The sequence below is a fragment of the Pogoniulus pusillus genome, chromosome 30 (genome assembly GCF_015220805.1).
Source record: "Pogoniulus pusillus isolate bPogPus1 chromosome 30, bPogPus1.pri, whole genome shotgun sequence".
Classification (NCBI taxonomy): Eukaryota; Metazoa; Chordata; class Aves; order Piciformes; family Lybiidae; genus Pogoniulus; species Pogoniulus pusillus.
In genome coordinates this window covers 6,859,330-6,885,408 of record NC_087293.1, presented here as the reverse complement: position 1 = coordinate 6,885,408, position 26,079 = coordinate 6,859,330, and the positions used below count along the sequence as shown (strand labels likewise).

At 39.9% G+C, this 26,079-nt stretch overlaps 1 protein-coding gene across 1 annotated transcript in view; it reads left to right on the top strand.

Annotated features, from left to right (window-relative positions):
* The first annotated feature begins 497 nt into the window (after positions 1 to 497).
* Positions 498 to 26,079, top strand: part of PIWIL1 (piwi like RNA-mediated gene silencing 1) — a 47,843-nt gene continuing 22,261 nt past the window's right edge. The window contains exon 1 of the mRNA XM_064169008.1: positions 498 to 515. The gene's annotated coding sequence lies outside the window, so the exon portion shown is untranslated. The remainder of the gene's footprint in view (positions 516 to 26,079) is intronic.

Below are 26,079 nucleotides of genomic sequence, written 5' to 3'. Positions count from 1 at the left end.
TAGCTTTGGTGAAATATGGACTTTATCCATCCCAAGAGAAGCAATAGATCCCCCCACCAGCCACAGAGTCACTCACCTGTTTCCCCACAGAATTGCTCTTGCATGGTAATTCCTCCCCAGCCCCAAAGTTTGTGTACATTGAAAACAAAGCTAATTGCTGCTGAGTGACATCATTTTGTGGTTACACTGCTTTGCACTGGGCTTTCTTCTCGGTGTAGTGCAAGCTGCTAAGCTGCAGATTGTGGTTGCTGCTGCCTGGCAAAGGGTAAATAACAAGAAGCAGGGAAAAGGCAGGCAGGAAGTGTTTGTGATGGTTTGATGATGTGCTGATAGCTTAATGTGCCTGGCTGAGCTGTGCGGCGCAGGCTCATGTAAGTCCTTGTTGCTTGGTGTGCGTGTGTGGCAAAGGCAGAAAACGCTCAGGGTATTTTGCTCTCTTTTTCAGATAAAGAAAGGGCTCAGTCTCACTGCACAGCCAGCCTCCAGCCTGTTGCCTGGACAGGGAGGAAATACAGGTATGGCTCTACTACAGTAATGCGGTACTGTGTCCAGTTTTTGGCAACACAGTGTAAGGAGGATGTTGAGGTGCTGGAGTGGGTAGAGAGAAGGGCAATGAAGCTGGTGAGGAGTTTGGAGAACATGTCTTAGGAGAATAACCTAGGGTTGTTTAGCCTGAAGAAGATGAGACTAAGGAGAGCTTATTACTCTCTACAGCTACCTGAAAGGAGGCTCTAGGAGGCCAGTGCTGGCCTCTTCTCCCACGTAACTAACAACAAGATAGGAGGTAATCATAGAATCAACAAGGTTGGAAGAGACCTCCAAGATCATCCAGTCCAACCCATCAATGGGCCTCAAGCTGCACCAGGGGAGGTTTAGGTTGGATATTAGGAAGAATTTGTTTATTGAAAAAGTGGCAAGGCATTGGTACAGGCTGTCTAGGCAGGCAGTGGAGTCAATATCCCTGGAGGTGTTCGAAAATGAGTAGATGTGGCACTCTGGGACATGGTCTAAGAAGTATTGGGTAGAAAGTTGGACATGATGATCTTGGAAGTCTTTTCCAACCTTAATGATTCTATGATGGTATGACTATGCAAAGTGAGGCTTCCTGGGCATTTGAGCATCTTCATTCCTTGGGTTTTGGTGCTACTGCTCTTGGGCAAAATAGCTGGAAGACTCAAAGAACCTTCATACATGCACTACACAACAGCTACTGTGCCATACACTGCAGTGCTGCCAGGTTAGGAAGCTGAGAGACAGCAGTTTGGGACATGTTTTAGTGGGCATGGTGGTTTAGTGGGCATCGTATGAAAGGTCTTTTCTAACTGAAATGATTTCATGATTCTAAAGCAGAGACGATTGCCCTCCTGCTGTGGGGCCCAGGCTTGGCTCTACCTGACAGAGCAGCAACCAGGGCTAGTGGCTGTGCACAACTGGGAAGACAAAAAAAAACCCGATGTCTGCTTCTAAAGAGACCAAATGGAAAGCCAAACCTTGGAGTTAAAACTTCCAAATGGCCAATCCTTTAGTAGCTGAAGGTGTTCTTTTCCTGTAAAGGCAAAGCACCTTCAGCGTCAAGTCTTTCTAGTGATGGCTATGATCATAGGATCACAGGATCTTAGAGGTTGGAAGGGACTCAAAGAGATCATTGAGTCCAACCCTTCTGCCAGAGCAGGACCATACAATCCAGTTCAAGTTGCAGAGGAACGCATCCAGATAGGCCTTGAAAGTCTCCTAAGCAGTCTCCAGTGCTCTGTGACCCTTGTGTTGAGGTGGAGCCTCCTGTGCTGCAGCTTATATCCACTGCTCCTTGATGGTAACTTCTCTCCTATGGGCATTTGACTTCAGACTTCTGCTTACCTGCTGTATCTGTCTTGGATATGAAATGGGATGAGAAAGTGCCAGCTGAGAATTTCAGTGCAGTTTATGGAGATATTCAGCATATAAAAATTCACACAATATAACCACGAGGTAATTGGAAGTGTCTGATTTATGTGATCTGTTGCCATTTGTTCCCCAGTGGCAGCACTACTGGATCTGCCCTTTCACATCCACATTAACAAGCAATATCACCAGTGTATCCCATCTGTCCTCATCGAGTTCCTTTTCTACTTACACCAGACTACTGTTGCATGACAAGTACAAACAAATGTGGCTACTTTCCCCAAAGTCTATTTCACCCAACATACCCCTTATCATGCTCATATCCATTATCCATCCTACCAATCAATTCCCACTGGGCCAGATGCAACATTCATCAGAAACCTTCCATTTAATCCAACAGTGTCTGCAGAAGGTGTAGATACCTTCTTGCATGTGCCAAACACAAGGTATCTTAAACTCCTACTTTAACCCCCTTTTATCAGGGCGAGTCTGCTCCAGTGTTGCTATGATGAACGCTGTCTCCCTGACTTCTAATAGACTGCCTATTTTATTTGTCTGAGTTAGCCCAGCCCATAAATTCTCTGGGGCTGGAGGAGAGGCCATGACTGTACTTTTGGGTTTTTTTCAAGAGGAAGCATACGTTTCCTGCGCAAACCAGCAAATGCAGGCAGCTGCACTCTCTGTGAGGCAGGTTGCCCAGGGCTGCCTGGTACGAGATAACTTTCAGGTACTCACAGTTCTACTGAACTTTGTCTGTTTGTCCCGAACTCTGTGATCTCAGCTGACTGCCTCAGTCGTTTTTTTGGGAGTAAGATGAAGGATAAATGTGTTGTGGTTTTGTGTTAAAACATTCTGGCAAACAAAGTGGCAAACGATGCTGTTATTTATCTTGAGTCTAAGTTATGTTTTAAAAATACTGATAGTGCAGTGCTAAGTGCTGCAGAAAGGTCCATTAGGCAATTACTAACTCTGCCTCAAAGCCAGTTAGTGTTGTACACAAGGCAGGGAGGTACACAGCAAAAGCTGGTGATAAAGGGAAGCATTGAACAGCACCAATCTGTCTCCACGTGCTGAATGAGGCATAGGCTCTCTGGGAAGAAAAAAAAAGGTAATTATGTAATTAAGAACTCTTCCATGATGTATACACAGCAGGAGGCTAACACTGCTCCACGAGCATCTCAACTCCTGGCATTTCCTTATTTTTAAGTGCCTGAGTTTGACCTGAATAATTTCCACTTGCTTGCTTCTGTCTGTGTGTAGGAAATAACAGAGACAAATGCAAACAATCCAAGATGCAATTATTTCATTTGAGCAGCTGCATGAGTCACATCTATTTCGGGTCCAACAGCTCCTACATAGCAAAAGGGATTCTTTCTTTGAACAATCAGTTGTCTCCAGCTCTCAGATTTTCCAGTGGGGCTCCCAGTCAGATGGGACTAGGAATAAATTTTGCCTAAGTGCTTTTACCATAACCTGAGGAGGGATGCATAAACAAGGACATCACCTGGGTGCTCTTCCAGGCCAAGGCATCTGTGCAGTCCCATCAGCAGGGAAGTTTTTGTCAGCAAACTTCCCCCTTGCAGATGTCCAGCTGGGGCACTTAGGTGACTTCAGTGGACTTCGCATCAAGCCTTGGGCATGAGTCATGGACATAAGCATAAGGAAAGATTGTATTTTAACATCCTATATAGCCTGGCTGTGTGCTGCAGTGACTTTTGCTGAATTGCTGCTGCACTTTGTGTAATGTTTATCTTGAAAGGAAGGGGTTTATTTTTTAAGCTTGGCTAAGCAAAAAGACTTTTACAGAGGGAGAATGGCTGGTTCACGCTTGAGACGGCTGTCTGTTAAATGTTAGAGTAATGATAAGATCCTAAAAGAGCCAGTTGGGGGTGAGAAATCTTTTTCTTCCCTCTGTTTTTTTTTTCACATTATCTTTGCTGAAGTTTCTTTTCTGCTGGTAGTGAAGGGGAACAGTTTTCTTTTACTTTCTTTTCTTTTTTTTTTTCCCCTCTCTTTTTTTTTATCACCAACTTCAACCACAGGGTCAGCTTTGATTTGGGTGAGTCAGAAACATATTTATCTCTCAAGTTCTCCTTCTGTGCTTGGGAATGAAGTGTTTCTCCTCATCTCAGATGAATGACAGCAGTGCCAAAAAAGAAAAAAAGAATAAAAGGAAAGCTAATATTAGCTGTTTGTTTTGCCTGCTATAGAGTGGGTCTGATTTATATGTTGCTGGTACATATATGATTTTAAGAGACTTCTTTAGTTTCTCCGTGGCAATGTTTATAGTTTGTTTATAGAAAGAGATCTGTAGTCCAGATTCTGTCCTAAACTCTGCTCAGCTCAGACAATTGTTAGAGCAGATAGACTTGACCTAGTAGTCACCCTGTTTAAGATGTGTTTTATTTTTGCAGGCATTCCATAGTTGCAGGAAGCACTCAGGCCTTAATCTGGACCACTTGTCGGGTAGTGAAAGGGAAAAAAACAATTCAAGGAGCAATCCTCTTGAAAAACCATACATGGGGTTTAGGGAATGCTCGGCAGGCCTGCAAATGCTGTAGGCAGCTTTGAAATCCCCAGTTTAAGATGGGCCAATGAGGCTTTGTTGTTGATGCCCCAAGGGAAAAGCCAAATGCAGCTCTCATCACAATGTGAGCGGGGATCAAGAATAAATGGAGATTTTGCATGGTCTGAGCTGTACATCCTTTTCCTGCCTCCTTCTGCAGTTTGGGTGGAAACAAAACCGCTTAGAAGCCCCCAAACCCTGGAAACATGTTGGTTCTCAGACTCTAACAGGTATCTCCACGGTCTTCAAGACTCTAAATTCTTTTGTCCTCACAGTTTATGCCCCTGGGCAGGAGAACATGCCATCGGTGCAGCTGCCTATCTGTTTGGAGGGCTGTGCATAGTTAGGAGCAAGCATATGCTATTCTTGGCCATAGCTCTTTGTGAGTATTAGACATCCTGACAAGGGTCTTTGTAATATTCTTGGCTTCTGTGGTCTTCTGCTTCTGTACCCATAGTAACTGGACTGTAAGTATGCCTGGTATTGCCAGTGCCAGGCTCTCTTACATAGGATCTTGCATGGTGTATGTGGAACTCTGGTAAGAAACTCCTAACATTCTGAATCTCAAAGCAAGCATTATTTGATTCCTCTTTACTATCTGAACTACCCATTTTTTTCTTAGACTATAGTATGGCTAAACCAGAGAGGATTAATTTCAGGGTAACTACACTTTAGAAACACTGCTGTGAGCTTTAATGTACTTGTTTTAAACAAATGCACAACTTGAAAGAAGAGGGTCTTGGAGCAGATGGAGAATGTAAGCAGTGGTCTGTAACCTGCATGTGCAGCTGCTCTTTGACTCCTGCACAATCAAAATAACAACACAGAATAGTATCTGGGAAGAATCCACCATTCAGAACAGAAGTAACATTTTCCTACTCCCTTACCCAGCTACAGGCCAGAGATACAATAACTATAAGCAGACTACAGCACATGAGATTTTACTTAGGCAACACAATTGTCTGTGTCCTTCCAGTAATCATTTCCTCTATATTTTCTTTTTTCCTAAGACCTTTGAGATCTTTGTTACCTTAATTTTATTCAGACCAAATGATGGTGTGATTAATGAACCTGATTTTTTTTCTGAAATTTGGGGGGTTTTTTGCTTAATTTATTGAGTGAGAACCCAAACCTACACACCTATATCCCTTAAAATGCATATTAAAGTGGTGTTCATAGGGTGTGGTGCATTTTGGCATGCAGTAAGAAATATTATTGGTTGGTTGGTTGTTTTTGAATGCAGCAAACCACAACTACTATGGCTAAATGCAGAAGGGCAGATACGCAGCAGAGGCAAACTGCTGTCATTTATACCCAGGTGGGAAAAGACCCTCAGGATCCCCAAGTCCAACCTATAACCCTACTCTAGAAATTCACCTTAAACCATATCCCTAAGCACCACGTCCAAAACATCCACTGAACTGTTGAAATTGACACCAGTCAGAGAATCACTCTGATGGACCACTGCTCCTGCCCTCTCTCTGGATGTTGCCTGAGTAAACAATTAGTTTTACTAATTCAATGGAAACTCCTTGAATGTTTTCCCACGTGCACCACCTTCAGCTTCAAGATAAGAAAAGCACACAGTGGAGATCAGTTCTGGCACAGAGAACATTATCCAGGCTGAAGTCAAAGGGTGATGGTAGTAGCTGCTACTTGCAAAATTCCTGACTCTCCTTGGATGGGAAATTTGGAGGAAGAAGCAGGAAATTCCATACTACTGATTAACAACAACAGCAACAAAAAGCTTTAAAGCATATGATGCTAACAAGCATAGCTTCACCTTGAAACAGCAGTGCTTTTTGCTCTTCTCTGAGACTGAATCCACCTCTGACTTGTCAGGTGTTAAACAGGATGTTGAGCCAATTGCCACCAACTTGTACTCAGGTCTCTTGGAAACTTGTCAGTGATGTTGTGTTCCTGAAAACTTCACAGAAGCCAGCCACTTGCTATAGTGCTTCAGGGATGTTTTCTCTCAGATCCAGCTGCCTCACGATGCAGAAGGTCCATTTCCCTGCTCTCCTGGAGTGCTAGTTTTCAAGCCAGATATATGTGGAGTATGGGAGGAAAGTGAATTCATTTAGAAATTGAAAGACTAGCAGGGCTAAATAAAGCCACTATGTTGAGCAATTTCCAGTGAAACTTGTAGTGAGAAGGCAACTAAAGACTTGAGAATGAATTCTTTTATTCTGCTCCCTTAGCCTTTTTTTTCTCTCTCTCCTCCAATAGGATCTGGATTATTTAGCTGATGCCTTTTTTTTTGTCATCTCCATCCATTTGACCATCCTGTTCAAATCTGTTTATCAAAGCACATAACCCTGAACACAGAACATGCATAGAAAATAAGACTTTGCTTCATAGCTGCCTTTGAATAATGGTGAATGGAAGAAAAGGTTAAAGAAAGGGATGGAAGAAGTAGAAATATTTTCTCTTTTAATATTAACACATGTGCACATCCTAGTCTTAGCAACCTGGGAAAACAAACAGAAAGTTAATGAAGCAAACCCCTCAATCTCACTTGAGGAGCAGTAGCTACCCTGAGAAAAAGGCCTATGTGAATTAAGAGGCTTCCTATTCCTTCTAACAATGCTCACCTCACATGGACCTGAAACCAAATCCAGAGTAATGAATCATCTGTGCTAATACTGAACACTAGGAATGGTTAAACATAGAAGCAAACAGCAGTCTTGACAGATCATTTTCTTTCCTTGGTTGCAGCATACATACCATGATGCATTCCTCAACTGTTGTTAATTTAAAGAGTTTGAGGCTGGGAAAAAAGGAGATTCTGGATATGTCTTGCTGGCCCATGTGGGTTAACTTAGGCTGAGGTATCTTTGTTTTCAGTTTGAGGATTCAAAGTGGCTTGGTGGAAGACTCTCATTTGCTTTTTCCTCCCTCCTAAGACTCTCATTTGCTTTTTTCCTCCCTCCTATTTCTCTTTAACCAGAAAACCAGGTGTACCAAAATTTCCTATCAGAATTCAGTGTAGCTGATTATTAGCAGCAGTATGAAAAATAATTCCTACCTTAGATCATTGAAAAAATGAGAAGCTTTCAGATGTCTAGACAGAAAGTAAAATATTTTCTGTTTGTATGATCATGTAGTGGAAGACCACTGTAATTTATATTTCACTAGGAATAATGTCACATTCATCTAAGAGGAAATCAGGCAGATTTCAGATTTGCCATGGCCCACAGGAAAATATCTGAAAGTCACTGAAAGATTATTTTAGCTTTTGTTTTTGTAATGGGAACCTCAGCTCTACATTATTATCTACCCAATTACCTAAGCTCGCTGTCTTCAAGCTTTTAGCACATGTTCTTCACTATGTTTTCAAGTTTTACTGTAAATATAGGGGTCTGGTTGGTTTGTTTTGGTATTTTTTTGGTAATGTGTTTCCTCTTATTCCTTTGTCCACTTGGAAGCTACACAATTCTGACTAAACATCCTTGAAGAGAAAGAATATCCCACTGCTTGTAAGTTTTTTACTCTTCTGAGTTCTGTTTTCATTTAGACACATAGTCAAAATTCCATACTTGATCAGACTGGTGGTGTAGCTTGCTCAGTATCCTGTCTTTTAGGAAAGCTACTAACAGATGCTGCATAGGAAGGGGAAAGGAATGCTTCAGTTAGTAACCTAGAGGTAACCTGCCTGTGGGGAAAGACTTCTCCCCAAGCCACAACAGCTTGAGAATGAGTTGTGCCTTGAAGCATACAGCTTTATATCCCTCCAAAAAGTGCAGTTTTAAAGAAACAGCTCTAAGAATCCCAGAAAGCTTTTTGTGAAGTATGTTTCTTTGCAGAGCCCCATTAAGTTCTTCCCTCCACAGCCTGTACAGTGACAATGAGTTCTATAAGTCAGTTAGGCTCAGCTGTAAAATAGATTTCCCTTCCCTCGCTTTTCTGTTTGTTCAACTTCAATTTCATTGAATGGTCAAAATTCGAAGTATATGTTTTTCCATCTTGAAAAACAAATCCTTCATTGTAACTTCTCAGAAAATAACCTGTCCAATTCTTTATTTTTCACTTGGACCAGTTCAGAGTTTTTTTATTAGAATCACAGAATCAACCAGGTTGGAAGAGACCTCCAAGATCATCCAGCCCAGCCTAGCACCCAGCCCTAGCCAATCAACTAGACCATAGCACTAAGTACCTCATCCAGTCTCCGAGGTGACCTCACTGTGGCCTCCCAGCACCTGGAGGGGGCCCACAAAAAAGCCACAAGATTGTTTAACCAACCATCTCACATCTTATCTGCTGTAAAACCAGCATTTTAAATACAGGGGTTTGATGGATCATTTGCTCATACATAATGAATTCTGCTGAACCTGATAAGTTTATTTCTCATGAAGTCACCACAGTAAAATAACGAGTTACTGTATCATCACTTTTGCTTTATTTCCCATTTTTGCTTGAAAAAAGTTCTTGAGTCCTTGATTAGTCTTCTTGGCTTAAAAGACTTGTCTTTTGCTAGGTTGAAAGAAAAAGATTATTCAGATTCCTCATATCTGATTCACCATTGCTCTGAACTAATGAATGGTATCCTTCCTTATAATGACCCAAAACATCAAGGGTGGCTTCCTACTCGCTATGAAAGACATAGGTCCAGAAGAAGAAAAGAAGAAGAAGAAGAAGAAGAAGAAGAAGAAGAAGAAGAAGAAGAAGAAGAAGAAGAAGAAGAAGAAGAAGAAGAAGAAGAAGAAGAAGAAGAAGAAGAAGAAGAAGAAGAAGAAGAAGAAGAAGAAGAAGAAGAAGAAGAAGAAGAAGAAGAAGAAGAAGAAGAAGAAGAAGAAGAAGAAGAAGAAGAAGAAGAAGAAGAAGAAGAAGAAGAAGAAGAAGAAGAAGAAGAAGAAGAAGAAGAAGAAGAAGAAGAAGAAGAAGAAGAAGAAGAAGAAGAAGAAGAAGAAGAAGAAGAAGAAGAAGAAGAAGAAGAAGAAGAAGAAGAAGAAGAAGAAGAAGAAGAAGAAGAAGAAGAAGAAGAAGAAGAAGAAGAAGAAGAAGAAGAAGAAGAAGAAGAAGAAGAAGAAGAAGAAGAAGAAGAAGAAGAAGAAGAAGAAGAAGAAGAAGAAGAAGAAGAAGAAGAAGAAGAAGAAGAAGAAGAAGAAGAAGAAGAAGAAGAAGAAGAAGAAGAAGAAGAAGAAGAAGAAGAAGAAGAAGAAGAAGAAGAAGAAGAAGAAGAAGAAGAAGAAGAAGAAGAAGAAGAAGAAGAAGAAGAAGAAGAAGAAGAAGAAGAAGAAGAAGAAGAAGAAGAAGAAGAAGAAGAAGAAGAAGAAGAAGAAGAAGAAGAAGAAGAAGAAGAAGAAGAAGAAGAAGAAGAAGAAGAAGAAGAAGAAGAAGAAGAAGAAGAAGAAGAAGAAGAAGAAGAAGAAGAAGAAGAAGAAGAAGAAGAAGAAGAAGAAGAAGAAGAAGAAGAAGAAGAAGAAGAAGAAGAAGAAGAAGAAGAAGAAGAAGAAGAAGAAGAAGAAGAAGAAGAAGAAGAAGAAGAAGAAGAAGAAGAAGAAGAAGAAGAAGAAGAAGAAGAAGAAGAAGAAGAAGAAGAAGAAGAAGAAGAAGAAGAAGAAGAAGAAGAAGAAGAAGAAGAAGAAGAAGAAGAAGAAGAAGAAGAAGAAGAAGAAGAAGAAGAAGAAGAAGAAGAAGAAGAAGAAGAAGAAGAAGAAGAAGAAGAAGAAGAAGAAGAAGAAGAAGAAGAAGAAGAAGAAGAAGAAGAAGAAGAAGAAGAAGAAGAAGAAGAAGAAGAAGAAGAAGAAGAAGAAGAAGAAGAAGAAGAAGAAGAAGAAGAAGAAGAAGAAGAAGAAGAAGAAGAAGAAGAAGAAGAAGAAGAAGAAGAAGAAGAAGAAGAAGAAGAAGAAGAAGAAGAAGAAGAAGAAGAAGAAGAAGAAGAAGAAGAAGAAGAAGAAGAAGAAGAAGAAGAAGAAGAAGAAGAAGAAGAAGAAGAAGAAGAAGAAGAAGAAGAAGAAGAAGAAGAAGAAGAAGAAGAAGAAGAAGAAGAAGAAGAAGAAGAAGAAGAAGAAGAAGAAGAAGAAGAAGAAGAAGAAGAAGAAGAAGAAGAAGAAGAAGAAGAAGAAGAAGAAGAAGAAGAAGAAGAAGAAGAAGAAGAAGAAGAAGAAGAAGAAGAAGAAGAAGAAGAAGAAGAAGAAGAAGAAGAAGAAGAAGAAGAAGAAGAAGAAGAAGAAGAAGAAGAAGAAGAAGAAGAAGAAGAAGAAGAAGAAGAAGAAGAAGAAGAAGAAGAAGAAGAAGAAGAAGAAGAAGAAGAAGAAGAAGAAGAAGAAGAAGAAGAAGAAGAAGAAGAAGAAGAAGAAGAAGAAGAAGAAGAAGAAGAAGAAGAAGAAGAAGAAGAAGAAGAAGAAGAAGAAGAAGAAGAAGAAGAAGAAGAAGAAGAAGAAGAAGAAGAAGAAGAAGAAGAAGAAGAAGAAGAAGAAGAAGAAGAAGAAGAAGAAGAAGAAGAAGAAGAAGAAGAAGAAGAAGAAGAAGAAGAAGAAGAAGAAGAAGAAGAAGAAGAAGAAGAAGAAGAAGAAGAAGAAGAAGAAGAAGAAGAAGAAGAAGAAGAAGAAGAAGAAGAAGAAGAAGAAGAAGAAGAAGAAGAAGAAGAAGAAGAAGAAGAAGAAGAAGAAGAAGAAGAAGAAGAAGAAGAAGAAGAAGAAGAAGAAGAAGAAGAAGAAGAAGAAGAAGAAGAAGAAGAAGAAGAAGAAGAAGAAGAAGAAGAAGAAGAAGAAGAAGAAGAAGAAGAAGAAGAAGAAGAAGAAGAAGAAGAAGAAGAAGAAGAAGAAGAAGAAGAAGAAGAAGAAGAAGAAGAAGAAGAAGAAGAAGAAGAAGAAGAAGAAGAAGAAGAAGAAGAAGAATGAGGAGGAGGAGGGGGAGGAGGAGGAAAGGAAAGGAGAAACAGAGATTCATGGGAGAAAAAAAAGGTGTGTGGGTGGGGAAATGTGATTTCAGATGGTATCAAACAAAAGAGAAGAATGTCAGTTCTCTCCCACCAAATTTGCCTCTGCCCAGTTCAATGCCAGTACCACTGCTCAGGTCAGAGATTTATTAGAATGCAATAAAATGACAACATTTCTGGAAACGTGGAACCATCCTGGAACTATTTGAAGTATTCTTCTTAAAGGGACCGATTTAAATGCCACAAAAGTAAATAGAGTCTTCTGCATTGATTTCAAGAGGCTTTTGATTAGACCATAATCCTGCAATCCTGATTACTGTTTCAACATAATCCTGTTGAAACAAATGCTCACCTCGTTGTTTGCATGGTATCTGAGGCGAAGCCCCTACTACTGAGATGAACAGAATTTGTCACTAATAGAGACAATATATCCCAGTGTATTCACTGACACGGTGTGTCACTATCCCATAACTTTACACAATGAAATTCATCACAAACTTCAGATTTTTTAAATGCTCAAAGACATCCAAAAGTTTGAAACCTGTTTTATTGAAACTGTCAGGAAGGGCTTGCATTTACCTCTCACCCAGTACATTTTAAAAGCACATGCCCTTTTCCAAATGCTATTCCACACCCTGTCCCCAGTGACGACCTCTACTATCTGTGCTGGACTTAGGTACAATTTTTTTTTTTTAAACTGAAATCAGATCTCTTTAATCAGCTTTAAAAACATTGTGAACTGAAACTGCTCTTATTTAAAAGTTTAACTTTACTTTCATCAATTTATAATCAGAGTTCCTCTGGTATGTTTGATTCCTGACAAACAAGGATAAAAGTCTTGTGCCCCCATTGCTAATGAGATGATAAAACAGCAGGGATCAAGTTTTTAATTACTACAGGCTATGCACTGGAGAGGTACCAGTGATATTTTCTATTGCATGTCTAAGTTGTAACTTCAGGCTTATGACAGTCATGCTGTGTTCCTCTGCCTTTGATGATCACTCATCTTTGTCTCCTGAGAACATACAAAAATTTCTGAGCTTGGATCCTGGGGGGCTTGCAATTATTGCTGTAACCTGGCACAGGTTCCAGTGTAGTACCATTGCTGCTCAGTGAGGATCTGATGTCTGAACTGAGGACAGGACATGCAAAAACATCTATGAACTTTTCTTCTCAGACAATCTGGATCCTCAATCTAGCTGTTGCTTTAATAATTATGCTTTTAATTAAGCTGGAGAATCATTTCATATTGTTTCTTTTTTTTTCCTTTTAGAGGACCAGTCTATTACCTTCTCATATATAAAGAATCAGGGCCACAGGCATGCAGCAATGCACATTTTTGGCACTAGGGGACTCGGGTCCTGGAAAACTGACAATGCAGGCATACTTTTGGAAAGCACCATCCTACCCATGTTCATAAGCTTGTTGAGCAAGTTTTGCTTCTTTGAATGAAATTAATACTGATGCAAGAGATTAAGATGCATTTTCTAGTACTAAATCATGACATTATTAGAAAGAGAGAGATGAAGCTGGTGATTTTGTAGACCTGTCCTTCCTTTCCTCACTTTTATGGAACCCCACCACACTGATGTATTTGTCCATGATTCTGTTATTTAAATGCTTCTTTTTCCTCTTGCTCCATACCACCGTCTTAGACAAAAGTGAGTATTTCCTTTGGCACCAGTACAAGGCAAACAAAAGAAGAGCCACCAGTTGTGCTAACATAGACAAAGCACAGCTGAGACCAGAATGAGGATGTTTGTAGGTTAGATGGAAAGTCACCTCTCTCAGTTGCCTCAGGACTGGATCACAATTTAGACCACCAGAAATTTGTAGGGAGGAAAAATTAGAGGGAAAACACTAAGAATATTTTCTCATTGAGCTTCTACAAGTTTTTGTTCTCTGACTACAAGGTTTATCTTCTCAAGAAAGAGCTTGTGAAAAGTGAATATGAATCCACCATATTCTTTAAATCAAGATGAGGCTGTCTCTGCACAGGCCATGTACCCACCAAAATTTGCTTTGAACCCACTGCTGCTTTTTTTTCTGCCACAGCTGCACAGCTCTCCTACGGTTCCATGGAATCCTACAGACATGATTTCCTTTAAATTCCTTTATGCTGAGAAAGCATTCTGTGAGAAAATGATTTCATCCCTATTTTGTGTTGCCTTTTCTGTTTAATCTCTGCTTGATGTGTGAGAGAGGTTATGTCTCAGCCTTTTTTCCAACCAAAATGATGGTGCTATTCCTTTCTTAAGTTCCTTCAGCTCATACTTCCTCTCTGTAGCTAAATCTCAGCCCAGGAGAGAGTTTTCCCTCTGGGGAAGGAGTTTAGACTACAGAAACAATGATATTTCCAGCATGAAGTGGATGAGCAAGTGGAGGGAAGTGCTGAAATAAAAAAAAATATAAGAAAGTAAGACAGAACTTTGTTTAAATGTGAGTATTTTACAGTAGCATCATCTGTGTATGGGAGAACTACCAAATGATGTGCCTGAATGCAGAGACACAGCGAAATAGCGTATGAAAGCAAACTCCAACTCATATACTAATTTCAGCAAGAGCTGTGAGTTCTGATCTGCCTTGTATTCTCCAGGGACTGCATGTCAGACAAATGCTACAGAAATCAATAGAATAGATGACCCACTTCTCTCTGGCTTGAGGATAAAACCCCACTGCTTTGGTAGCCTCATCTAAACTGGCTGTAAATAATAATTCTGAAGAAAAACAGGGTGCTAACATTAACTTCAAAAAGTGCTTCACAAATCTGAGAACTTCTGTTAAATAACCAACCCTGATTAATGCACTTGGCTGTAGAATTCAATTACACTTTAAGAGCAAATCATGAAGGAGGCTTCATACTTGTTTTCTTTTACAACTGATAGGCCAGATCAGAAATGTTAATGCTGCAAGTACTGTACTGACTAGAAACCAAATATAGCTTAAATGAACTGATTTGCTTAACAAATGTAGGACATCCAAGTAATAGCCTATTGTTCTGTAGAGGCCATCAATGGCACTTAAGAACTATACATCTTATGTCAACTCAAACGAATGCATAAACAGAATCAAGAGACATTTAATATGCTACATAATAGAACTTGAAATAAAGTTGTGCATAAAATGTGTATAATCTAAACTGCAGAAACCACTCCATTTTAAATGCAAAGTGTTTAAAAGATTTAGCAAAATGTGTGCCTAGATTGAATAAATCATCATGGGTATCAATTATATCTTGGAAATAGTGCACAGCTCTTATAACATCAAGGACTGGCTTTAACTACAGCTGCAGTGTAACTAACAGTTTCTTAATTTTAATGAGCGTTGTTCTATTACAGAATTAACTTCTGCTGAAGCAAAAGGAGCCAAAAGAATTCTGACTGAAAACAATTCCAGAGACATTTGAGAGGTACACAGAACAGCAGATTGTTTTGAAATACAGTCAATTTGGCCCAGATGCTAATCTAATTTCTATCTCAATAAGGCATCTCACGGGAGCACAGCAAACAAGGCTTGGCCTTTTTTCCAGAATTGCAAAAAGCAAATATTGTGATGGTCTACAAGTGCTAAGCTACAGTAAATTCATGTCTAGAGAAGAAGAGAAATTCACATAACTGAGATGAGCACGCTGCACCATTATAACCTTTAATGTGGGGGTACATCTTCTAAGATCATGTGTTTTGTTGTAAATTATGCTTGATTGACATACTGTATCTCTTCTGAGTATGTACCACTGTAAGGACACTGATAAAACAGCAAAGTTGCAGCAGCTAGGCAGAGTATGTAGTGAAACACTGTATAAAGGTCAAAGAACCACCTGTCTACAACTACCTGAAGAGAGGCTGTAGCCAGGTGGGGTTGGTCTCTTCTCCCAGGCAACCAGCAAGAGAACAAGGGGACACAGTCTCAAGTTGTGCTGCGGAAGGTCCAGGCTGGATGTTAGGAGGAAGTTCTTTCCAGAGAGAGTGATTGGCATTGGAATGGGCTGCCCAGGGAGGTGGTGGAGTCGCTGTCTGTGGAGGTGTTCAAGAAAAGACAGGATGAGTCATTTGGTGCCATGGTCTAGTTGACTGGATAGGACTGGGTGCTAGGTTGGGCTGGATCATCTTGGAGGTCTCTTCCAACCTGTCTGATTCTATGATTGAGGTCTAATATGGGGCATAAAGAAGACTGGATTTATGATCCACAAACAATTAATGGGAAGCAGCTGACATTACTTAAACATGTGAAGTGTCAGCACAGAAATAAGGAGTTACCATTGAGCCCTGCAAGCAGACTTGTAGATACAGAAGCAAAAAGAACATTACATTTCTGTTAGGTTACAACTACATCACTATAAAGAATTCCAAACCAAAACATTAATGTTTAGAGGAAAGTGAATATAGTTCTTAGAGCTTCTGCTGTACCTCAAGCCTATGGTTTCTATATGGTGAGACAGAAACATTTGCATCTGGCATCTCATTTTTCTTCAGGAAATTTCTTCCCTCTGACTTTTTCACTAAGAGAGCTGTCATGTTTATCAAGAACATTATTTGGCTTAGACAAAAAGAAAACTAGATAATAGATGCTTTTTATGTCAAAGGCTTGTATTGCTTTTCTCCTACTGCTGGGTGGCCGTAATATTTAAGTCATAAATGGACAAAAGTCAAAGCAGGTCTCCTGCTGTCCTTGACTCCTTTTAATAATTAGGTGTTGTTTTATTATTCCATGGCTTAGTTGTGAGTACAGCTGCCAGCTGACATAACTGCTAATGGGAGGACCACATTCCTTACAGCTAGACAACTCCCTTCAAAATCCGTGGCATATTTACAGCTGTTGAATCTGCAGTATCAGGTTCCAGACTATAGCTGTGCATGGCAAAGTAGTATCTGAACCTATGTGACTGCACTGTTACATGCACGTGTTTAACAGCAAAAAATATATTCATACAAAATAAGGAGGATCAGACCTTTCATCCAGCTATGAGCATTGTTTCAAAAGAACCAAACAGTTTCACTGCCCAGCTGGGAATTCTCACTTCCCTGGAATCACCTTGTGGTGTAACACTGCTGCACTGGTCTAGCTCCCTTCCCTCCTGCCCTGGTGAGCACAAGACAAGGAGAAAGAAGCCCTGTGGGAAAAGCACTCTGGTGATATACAGCCACTACAGAGACATTTGGAGTAGCAAACCACTGGCATAATTTAGCCACTTGTTAAAAACCAAGTGCCACAAAAAAAGAACCTAACCCAACCAACCAAAAAACAACAGCAACAGCAACAAAAAAGCAACTGCAAAGGCTGTTGCCTATGGTTGGGAGTTGGAGTTGGGAAGGTTGGGAGTACATCCATGTGCAGACCAAGGGCTATGGCTAATAAGAAAAAAATACAACAGCCATTTGAGCCTTCCCTCTCTTGTTGCTGTCTGAAAACACTCCCACCCTACCATCCTTTTTCAAACTCTCTCTCTACTCTAGACTCTTGTGATACTATGAAAGGCAAGAACTTGTTAGGTCAGAAAACTGAACCAGACAACCTTCCTCTCCTGACATAGCTCTTCTTTAAGGCCTCCAAAGAGCAACACCAGTTTGGTACTAAAAACTTGCTATGCCAAAAAGATTTCCTGGGTGAAAGAATCTGATGGGAATAAGGGCTTATTGACAGAGTGGTGCTGAAGCATGGCTGCACCAGGAACCGACCAGCTCAAAGTAACTCTTCACAAGGTGTACTGCAAGGACACAGGTCAGTGTCCCCTCAGTGCAAGCAGGTGTGGTGTGACAGAAGGCAATGATCAGTCAGGACATCTCTTGTAACCTGAGCCAATTTGGGTAGCAACAAGAAGAAAGCATAGATGGAGAAGCTGCCGGGTTTACTGACACCAGTGGGAGATTTCCTTCATGCTCTGAAAGCCTTGGGTGAAATAAGGGTGGGTTGTCAGAAACAAGAGGCATTCTTGAAAAGGGAGAAGTTACAGCTCCTTGCTGCTCCAGCCAAAAGGCACCCAGGTTTAATGCTGCAGGATTATTAGCTCTTTGTGCACTTAACAAAACATGTCAGTAAAGTTCTGTACAAAAACTTTCCCGTGGCAGCTGTCAGACTTGTTACAAGCTGTAGTTGAGCAACCAGTCAGGACATGTGGTTTTCTTGAGGAGAGAATTGTTGTGTTACTTTATTCCAGAAAATCAAATTAGCGCCTTGCTAGTCCATATTCCAGCAATAACTTCCTACTGAAAAGCCATCCTCCCTCAGCACAGAGGTGAGGAAAACAAAATAGCTCATTCAAAACTCAGTGTTCAGGAAGAGCATTCACAAAACGCTGAATCCTTAACATCTCAGCCTCTAGCCTTTATTTAAGGAAGCCTTCTCTGGTATTTAAAGGCTGCCTTCTCTAAGGGCAGTCCCATATTGCTGGAAGAAAGGCAAGGGTTTTGAATAGAGAATTCATGTGCCACAGCATGCTACTGGAGACAGAAGGGATAAGGAAAAGTTTACTAAGAAGAAAGGCAACCAAAAATATACCAGTAAATATTAAGATTTCTACTAGAAGTCACATCGGACCCTGATGAAGATGTTCATTCACTTCATCGGTGGCTTGAATAGGAAAAAGCCTGAGGGGGTGAAAAGAAGTGAAAAAAGAAAAGGAAAGGAAAACCAGTGCAAAAACATAAGATATTTTTCTGCTTTCTAAACACTGGCTGATCGTTTACCCAACTTCTCCCTTGATAAGAAAGTTCTAGTGTTGGCTATGTGTGAGATACTTAATGTAGGGAGACTTTTTTTTTCCTAATTCTTTTTGCCCAGGAGACAAATGTGTAGCCAGATAGATGATTTTTCCCCCTGCTACGTTAAAAATGCATTTCTATTTTTTCAAGCACACCCCGATTAAAGAGGGCACATCTGTTTTAAGTCCTTCTTTATGAAAATTACCGAGCTTCCTCTGAAAGCTTATCTTTTAATTTCAAAATTCTTTGTAGCAATAACTTAGATAATAACCAACCATATTTCTGTCTTCTTTAGGAAAAAAAAAAAGAGAGAGCGAGAGAGAGAGAGAGAAAGAAAGAACCATTTTGAGCTTTGAACTCCCCCTCCCTCCCCTCTTTGGGTCTCCTTTGAAAAGGCCCCCCTCATTTGCGTTTAAAATGGATGTTTCATACTGGTTGATTAGTGTTAGTATGGGATACCAGCCGCTCTGAGCCCAAGGCTCAGCTTGAGATCTGCGGATTATTCATCAACTTCCCCGGCAGGGGGGACCGTTTCTCACTTTCCCTGCACAGCAGCAAAGTGTTCAGCTTTGCTTTTTAAGATTTTTTTTCCCCTTTTCACAAAGTTTTGGGGGTTTTTTTTTTTTTTTTTTTTTTTCCCTTTCTTTCCCCCCCCCCCCCCCCCCCCAACTTCTTCCCCATGAAGGGGTTACTTGAGTGTACATAACACCAGATCACCGTTAATACCAAACCTCCCCCTCCCCGACCAGCTTTCTTAGTCTGAATAGAGCATAATGGGTCGGGACGTATTTACCATATGTCTGTCTGGTTACAACCATTGTTTAAGGCAAAGATCATTTAAATACGTAAATTTAGCCTCGGAGAGACACTTGATTTTATCACTACATTGTGGCCATATTAGAGCATCTCTCTTTTTTCTTTGTTTTCCCTTAGGTCTGACTGATATTCTTTTTTTTACTATCTATTAAATCAGAAAAGATGAAGAGGACATACATTAAGATGTGTCTGTATTAACAATATCTCAACAGCATTAGTGATCCATAATAACAATACCTCAACAGCATTTATGATCACTGCTGTTAGCATTTTGGATGTCGAGTCTAAAGCAGCTCAGAACAGGCTCTTACAAAACAGCTATTTGACAATAGACACCTGGGTGTGTTTTTAACACTCAGTTGTTATCACTGATCATACCTATTAAGGTAACATTTCAGAAGCAATGAGAAGTTCTCCTGATACAGAGCAACAATAAATAGCAGACAATTTTGTGAGCCTGAAATCTAACTCACTTGTGTGTCATCTGATGTCAGAAAAGATGAGTTCCCTGCAAGACTGGGGTCTCTCAGTCCCATCAACCATTATGTATAAGGGAATACGACTGCAACGGGAAGAGGTTTTCCAGCCATTAGTGAGCATATATATTTCCCTTTGCTCCTTTGTCTGCAGCTGCCTAAAGGCATTCATCCTTCCTTTAACACAGTGACTACAGACAAAATTATAACATCTACAAAAAGGCAGGATTACTTTCTTTTAACTTCAGCCATCTAAAACAGGCACAAACCTTGATGATTAGTTTAGAAGAATCTATTGCTGACGGAAAGAAACTGGCACCTGCAGAATGAGACCATCTCATCAATACTCAGGATGGAAAAGAATGTCCTCTAGATATGGCATAGAATATCCCCACTGACCGAGTCCAGGTAACTAGTTCTGATCAAACTCCATACTTTCAGGTAGCAGAGACTGGGTAAGGCGACTAATACCTACTAAGACACAGGTTGATTTAGTGCACTGCTCAGAACCATTAATTCTTCTTAAAATTAAGAGCTACCATGAGCTGAATTTTCTCTTTTGTTTCCTACTGTCATCCTTGAAAACTGGGGGGAAAAAAGATTTATCTTTGGTACTTGCAGTGAACTATATTTTTCCTTCGGGACATCTTTAATCTGCTTACAAGGAGATAAGTAGGAGTAAGAGACACAGCACAGCACTGAGCAGACTTTGAAAACAAGAACTTTTTACACCCACATGGGTACCCACAATTCCCCCTTGCTGGTGAATATAAACTAATGACACATTTTTCTCTCTTCTTTACCTTATTTTTTGAGTTTGAGCCTATACCTACGACACCACCACATATAGGAGTCAGATGTGTTACTTTAAAATACGAACGGCCACAAACACTGCACTGAGCTAAGCCCAGGGCTGTTAAGATGTATCTGGCATGCTCCTCTGGAAAATGGCACTTTGGTCTTCCCTTTAGATCCTGCATTCCAGGAGGGATCAGATAGGAGCTGTACGCAGAATTCCACCCCTATGTCCAGAAGGCAGAACTGTGAGGGTATGAAAACTAAGTGGTCAAGGAATTTTTTTAGGCCTATACAGGGTTAGATTAAAGAAATTATGCAGACTGAAGTTTTGGATTTAGGTACCTACATTTCTCTAACACTTGTCTGGGGCACAGGAATCTTTCTCTTGACAGCCCTTAATGATGCTTCCCTCTTCTAAATTTTGTGTCTGCTGCAACCATAATCACAGCAGTATCTGAGTGTCATTCAGGATTGCCTCCTGTGAATTCTGACTCTTTATTCTTTTTCCCAAGAGGAATCCCTGTAATAGCAACAAAAATTTAAATGCATACATAGATATATATACATATATGCATATGCATATGGACCAGTGAAACCAGTAACCAAGACGTTTCACTCCTGCAGCCAGGAGAAGGGTGTTTTCATCACAGACATCAAAAGAAATATCTGAAGGAAGTGGGGATGACAATGAAGCTGATAAGTCAAAGGATATTGCAGGAGATCTTGCAAGAGATGCAAAGACTTGTTTTACATACCATGCTGCATTACAAATGATGCACTCTACATCAAACACTCGAGAGAACCCAGAGAATACACTATGTGGCTACATTTCTTAGGGCCACTTCAGCAGGATAGTGCAAATTGGCAGTTCCACTGACTTGAATTGATCTGGGCAAATAAACTGCAATTAAAGAGACACCAAAAGAAAACTAAATGAGCCCTCGGTCATTTTGTTCCATTGTGTCTAGAGGTATGGTCATACTGCAGAAGAATGACTTACAAAGCATTGGTGATAATGGTAAAGCTGTTTCTGCTAGGCTGATTTAACAGGCATCTGCCCAACTCAGTTCAAGTCAGTGATGCCATGTACATAAGTACCTTGCCTGCTTGATGGGATATATAACATATATTATAATATTAAGTATAACATTATAATATCAAATGTAATCCTAAATATATCTGTCAGTACCTCTAGTTTTGATACAGGCAAGAGCGGAGCAAAGGGTAGTAAGACAGACCAGAATTCAACCCAAACCAGATTTTAAGCACAAGGGAGTAACTACACCTTCAAATTACTGTTAGTGAGATCAAGATCTTTACTACCACACTGATCATCAAACCTTCTCACAGCAGTCACAGAAGATCTCACATGATCTGTTCAGCAGGATCATTTCTAACATGGCCCATCAGGCATCTGGTGTTTTAAAAGTTAATCAAACTAGAATTTTATAAAGTCACTACCTGCAAATACTCCAAGGGAAGAGAAGGAAATGGTGTGAGATCTGTGCGTGTAGGTAGATGCAAACTTTGTTTAGCATAACATAAACATGCGTGAGAATTATTTAAACTCAATTACAAAATTAATTATTTGGGTTTAAATTTGTAAAGCACCATTTGGGCTTTAAAGAATCTTCAAAATGAAGAAAATAATTCAGGTATTTATTGTTTTGCCTCAATATACATTGGTGCTATAAATAGCTGACAAGAAATGATGACAAATAAGCTATTGTAACCCTCTGGGAGTTTATTAGGTCATTTGTGAGAGGGTTGAATAGAGTCATTTGTTGCCCTCAGGTGTTTGAGAGTCTCTTTACCCTTGAGAAAGGAATTTAACAAAGGAGTGTATTTCAAAGAAGGCACTCTGTGTTTTCCACCCTTTTTCTGAAGTGTTTTCAAACACACTCCAAGCTAAAAATTCTCAGAAGTGAGAAAAGGAGGTATATATCAGATGACCCCTGAAGCAGCTGACAATCCCAGGGAGCAGAAGATAAGGTCAGATTCTAGATACTTGAATCCCAAATACATTTTCACCATAGGAGGCCTTGATTTATTTTTGCCCCACCCACTGGGTGCAAACTTTGAAATGCACAATACAAAAGCATTGCACTAATGCCCTACTTGCTTTTTTTTTTTTTTTTTGGACTGAAATGTGACGTCTTCAATTTTTTTTTGTCTGCTTGCAAAAACCCTGGGCAGGTCCTTTGTTACAATAAACCATTGCATCTGCCTAATCTATATATCTTCTTAATTAAAGAAAGAATTAGCATCTGTGTAGGCTGTATATAAACCAGATGGTCAGGCAATATCAATATAGCCATTGCAATGAGTCTACTAAACAGCTTTAGAGGAAAAAAAAACAACCCAACTAGAGTTTTAATTATCTAGGTGGCATCTAGGTCCATGCAATCCCTCCAGTGGAAAGAAGGGTAAAAAGAAAAGCAAGGGGCAAAGATAAGTGAAAGGGAATCTGTGTATTTCTTTCTTTCTTTTTTGTTTTAACTTCCCTGAACAGTAGCTGTGAAATGCAGCTCACAATTCCTACCTAAAATGCATGGAGTAAGCAGTTCTAGCATCAGCCATCATATATTTAGTTCAGGAGGTGCTATCAAGTGAATTTACTAGTTCACTATTTCTGCCTTATTAAGATAGTTAGAGATGATAATCAAAAGGTTAGTAGTGACAGTGATGAAATAACACAGTCTAACTGTGTAGAGCAATCCACAGTAGGCAAGTCCTGAATGCAACCGCAGTTGATGAAGACCAAGTAATAAACAAGATCGTTGCTTTATAGATGATCTTTGAGGTCTCTGCTAACCTGAAGCATTCTACGATTCTATGGTTTTCCTTTGAGGGTTATTGTTGACATACCCAGGGCAGGACTGGCCATCTTGGTTTCAGGAAAAGCATCCTTCCTGCACAAATTTTGCTTAAAATAACTTTTTTTTTGTCAGCACCTATCAGAAAAGTAAGCCGGACAGAAATAAGTGAACCATAGGATAAAAAAGTTGTGCAAATCCTAGTTTTGGTTAGGGAGCTGTCCCAAGGACACTAATTTAGTGTCACAGGCATGTTTGGCTGAATGCACTCAGGACATTCATTGACTGGGTCAGGAATATGTACAATTACATAAAGTAGATTTCAGCATGTATTTTTCTTCACTAATCATAAAGGATAAATCCTAATAATTACTTTTGCAGTTCATTTCAAATGAACACTGATCAATCTCCCAGCACTACTATTCTGTCCTTTACTCTCTGACAAACTACAAATGGCTCAGAGATGGTTTATATTTTGGTACTGGCACTCATTTGTATTTCTTGCCAGATGTTCTATTTACCACCATAAGACCATAAACCTGAATTTGGTGGAAACCATTAAAGGACCTTGAAGTTTTTTTTGGGGGGGAGGGAGAAGGGGGAATGTCCTTCTAAAAGAATAATTGCTTTTAAAATGTACTTAATGATTACTCAGGGTTGGAAGCTAGTGCTTCTTACTGGGAGGCTGGAAGATTTCACTGTGTTTTCATGGCACCTGCCAGACTTCTTTCACATCACAGTGTCAGGGAGGAGTTAACTCTATGTTTGAAAATGAGAAAAGCAGGACAAAGCCATGTGAAAGAGAATCTGTTTTCAAAACATCTTTCTGTGTTCTGGGTGAGGTTTTGTTTCCCTTGACAGAAGTCTGAATGTAGCGGGCATTTCTGACCTACATTTTTGGGAACAGACTACTGCCTGTCTGTGTGTACATAACACAAAGCAAAACACTGTCTGTGTTCTCAATGTGAGCTGGTGGGAGGGATCTGTACATTCCCAACACCCTTCAGAGGTGGCTACAGAGGTTCCCAGAGCATCTCAGAGATTATCTTGCATATTCAGTGACTGCACAACTCTTCTATCACTGAAAAAGACTCACTTCAAGCAGTTTATAGCTAAAATAGAACCCAAGTATCACCAACTTTGCACCTGAATTTATCAGCAGGGGTCTCGATAGCCTGCCTATCGGCCAGAGTTCCTCTGGACAGCCAATAAGACTCAGGAGGAGTTCCAAATAGCCAGCCTGCCACCTACACGCTGGACTTGAAACCCTCTGGCTCCTTTGTGTTTATAGGTGGATGCAGGCTTGATTCCAGAAGGAAAACTCTGCATGTATCTAAGTTGGAGTGACTTTTCTCCTGTCTCTTTAGTGCAAAGAACCCAATCAGTTTTGTCAAGACAGTAAAAAAGAGTAACTTTGAGTGCCTGGGGAAATCTATAACCAAAAAGTTCAGTGCATATGAAATTAGGCACCTTCAAGAACAGGCAGAGATTTCAGTATCAGTTTGGTATTCAGGTTCTGTGCCATACACTGTCTGTTCCTCCACGTACCTCAATGGAAATTTGTCATTAGGTGATTTATGCAATTAAAATCCATGTGTTTATTCCTGGAGTGCTTAGAATGAATGAGGAGCTCTGCAGAAACCTGTCACTCTCGCTAGGTGAAGCCTTGGTTATCAAAATGACCCAACTATTAAGGAAAGGAAATTGAAAATTATTTGCTCAATACTGTTTATAGCAAAATGACTTCAGTTGTGAGAGTGGATTCCCATCAGAGCCCAGATAACTTCTGCTAGTTCTGCTGTTACTGACACCTGTGCCAGTAATTCAGGCACGCAAATGAACGACTGAACTCGTGTGAAAACCAGACTAGTGATCTAGTAAGCAGCAAGAAACCTATTAGGATCCTGACCCAACTTTGGTGTCTGAGGTCACAGCCATAGTTTGGAATCACCTCATCACCACACAACCACAACCAAGTAAATCAGGGAGGGATCAACACACCAGTGCAGCCTCTGTTAAGGTTTTCATACCTTGTGCTCCCAGTTTCATAACAGGTTTGTTTTAGCATAATACCTCACTCATGTGCCCTGAGAGGAAGGTCTAGGCTGAAACATTTCATAATGAAACAATGCACTCATTTTTTTTTCTCATGCAATCTTTGCATCATTTTATTATGTGGCACTCATTTTTAATTCATTTTACACGCAGGAGAAATACCTTTCTATAGTGACAAATGTGCTTCCTTTAAATATGTAGCGGTAGAGACTGAGGTCTATTCATTTTAACTTATTGTCTTATATATCAGATCACTGTGATTGATTAATTCTAAATGAGAGATGCTAAAATAAGATTTAAGGGAAAGGTTTAAAGCTGACAGTAAGCCTTCATTATTTTGATGTTCAATAATTTACAATGACAACCTTAAACATGGAACAATGCATTTAATTTCCAAGGTACTCACTAGACTGCATCTAGAGTGAAGTTAAATGCTGACGCCACTGAAATATTCATGTTGTCATAAAAGAAGGTGCAATACAAGATGACAAAAGTGACTACAGGTCTTGACAATCATACATAAGAGAAAAAGAGAAAATCCTATTAATGTTTTTAACTTAATCCATCAAAGTTTCTGAAAACTATGAATCCTTGAAGAAATTCTGACAGCATCTGTATGGAATCATACAGAACTGAGGGTGGCTCAATATAGACTTCAGTGTTCATCCATGTTTTTATATCACTGCCACACTAAATTTTCAAGACCCACTGCCTTTATAGGCCATATAGCTTGTGACAGATTCACTGAAACTTCTGTGAAGAGTGCAGATAATACTTTTGTCCATGCTGCCTATCTGTGCAAGTGCTGTATGAAGGATGCGTTCTGAACCTGCTATGTAAAGTATCTTGGAAAGCCAAGTTTTCAGAACTGCAGCAGTCAATCCTAAGAATGACATGGATCACTTCTATGTTTGAAGCAGTAGAATATGAGTAAATATTGCCACTTGAGGAAAGAAGTACATGTTTAAATGAACCAATCTATGTAAAAGGTCAGGGAGCACCAAATGTCCACGTTATTTTCCTTGTAAATACAATAAGGACAGTTGCCTTCGTGCAATAAAATGTTCAGATTATATAAAGTGCTCTGGAA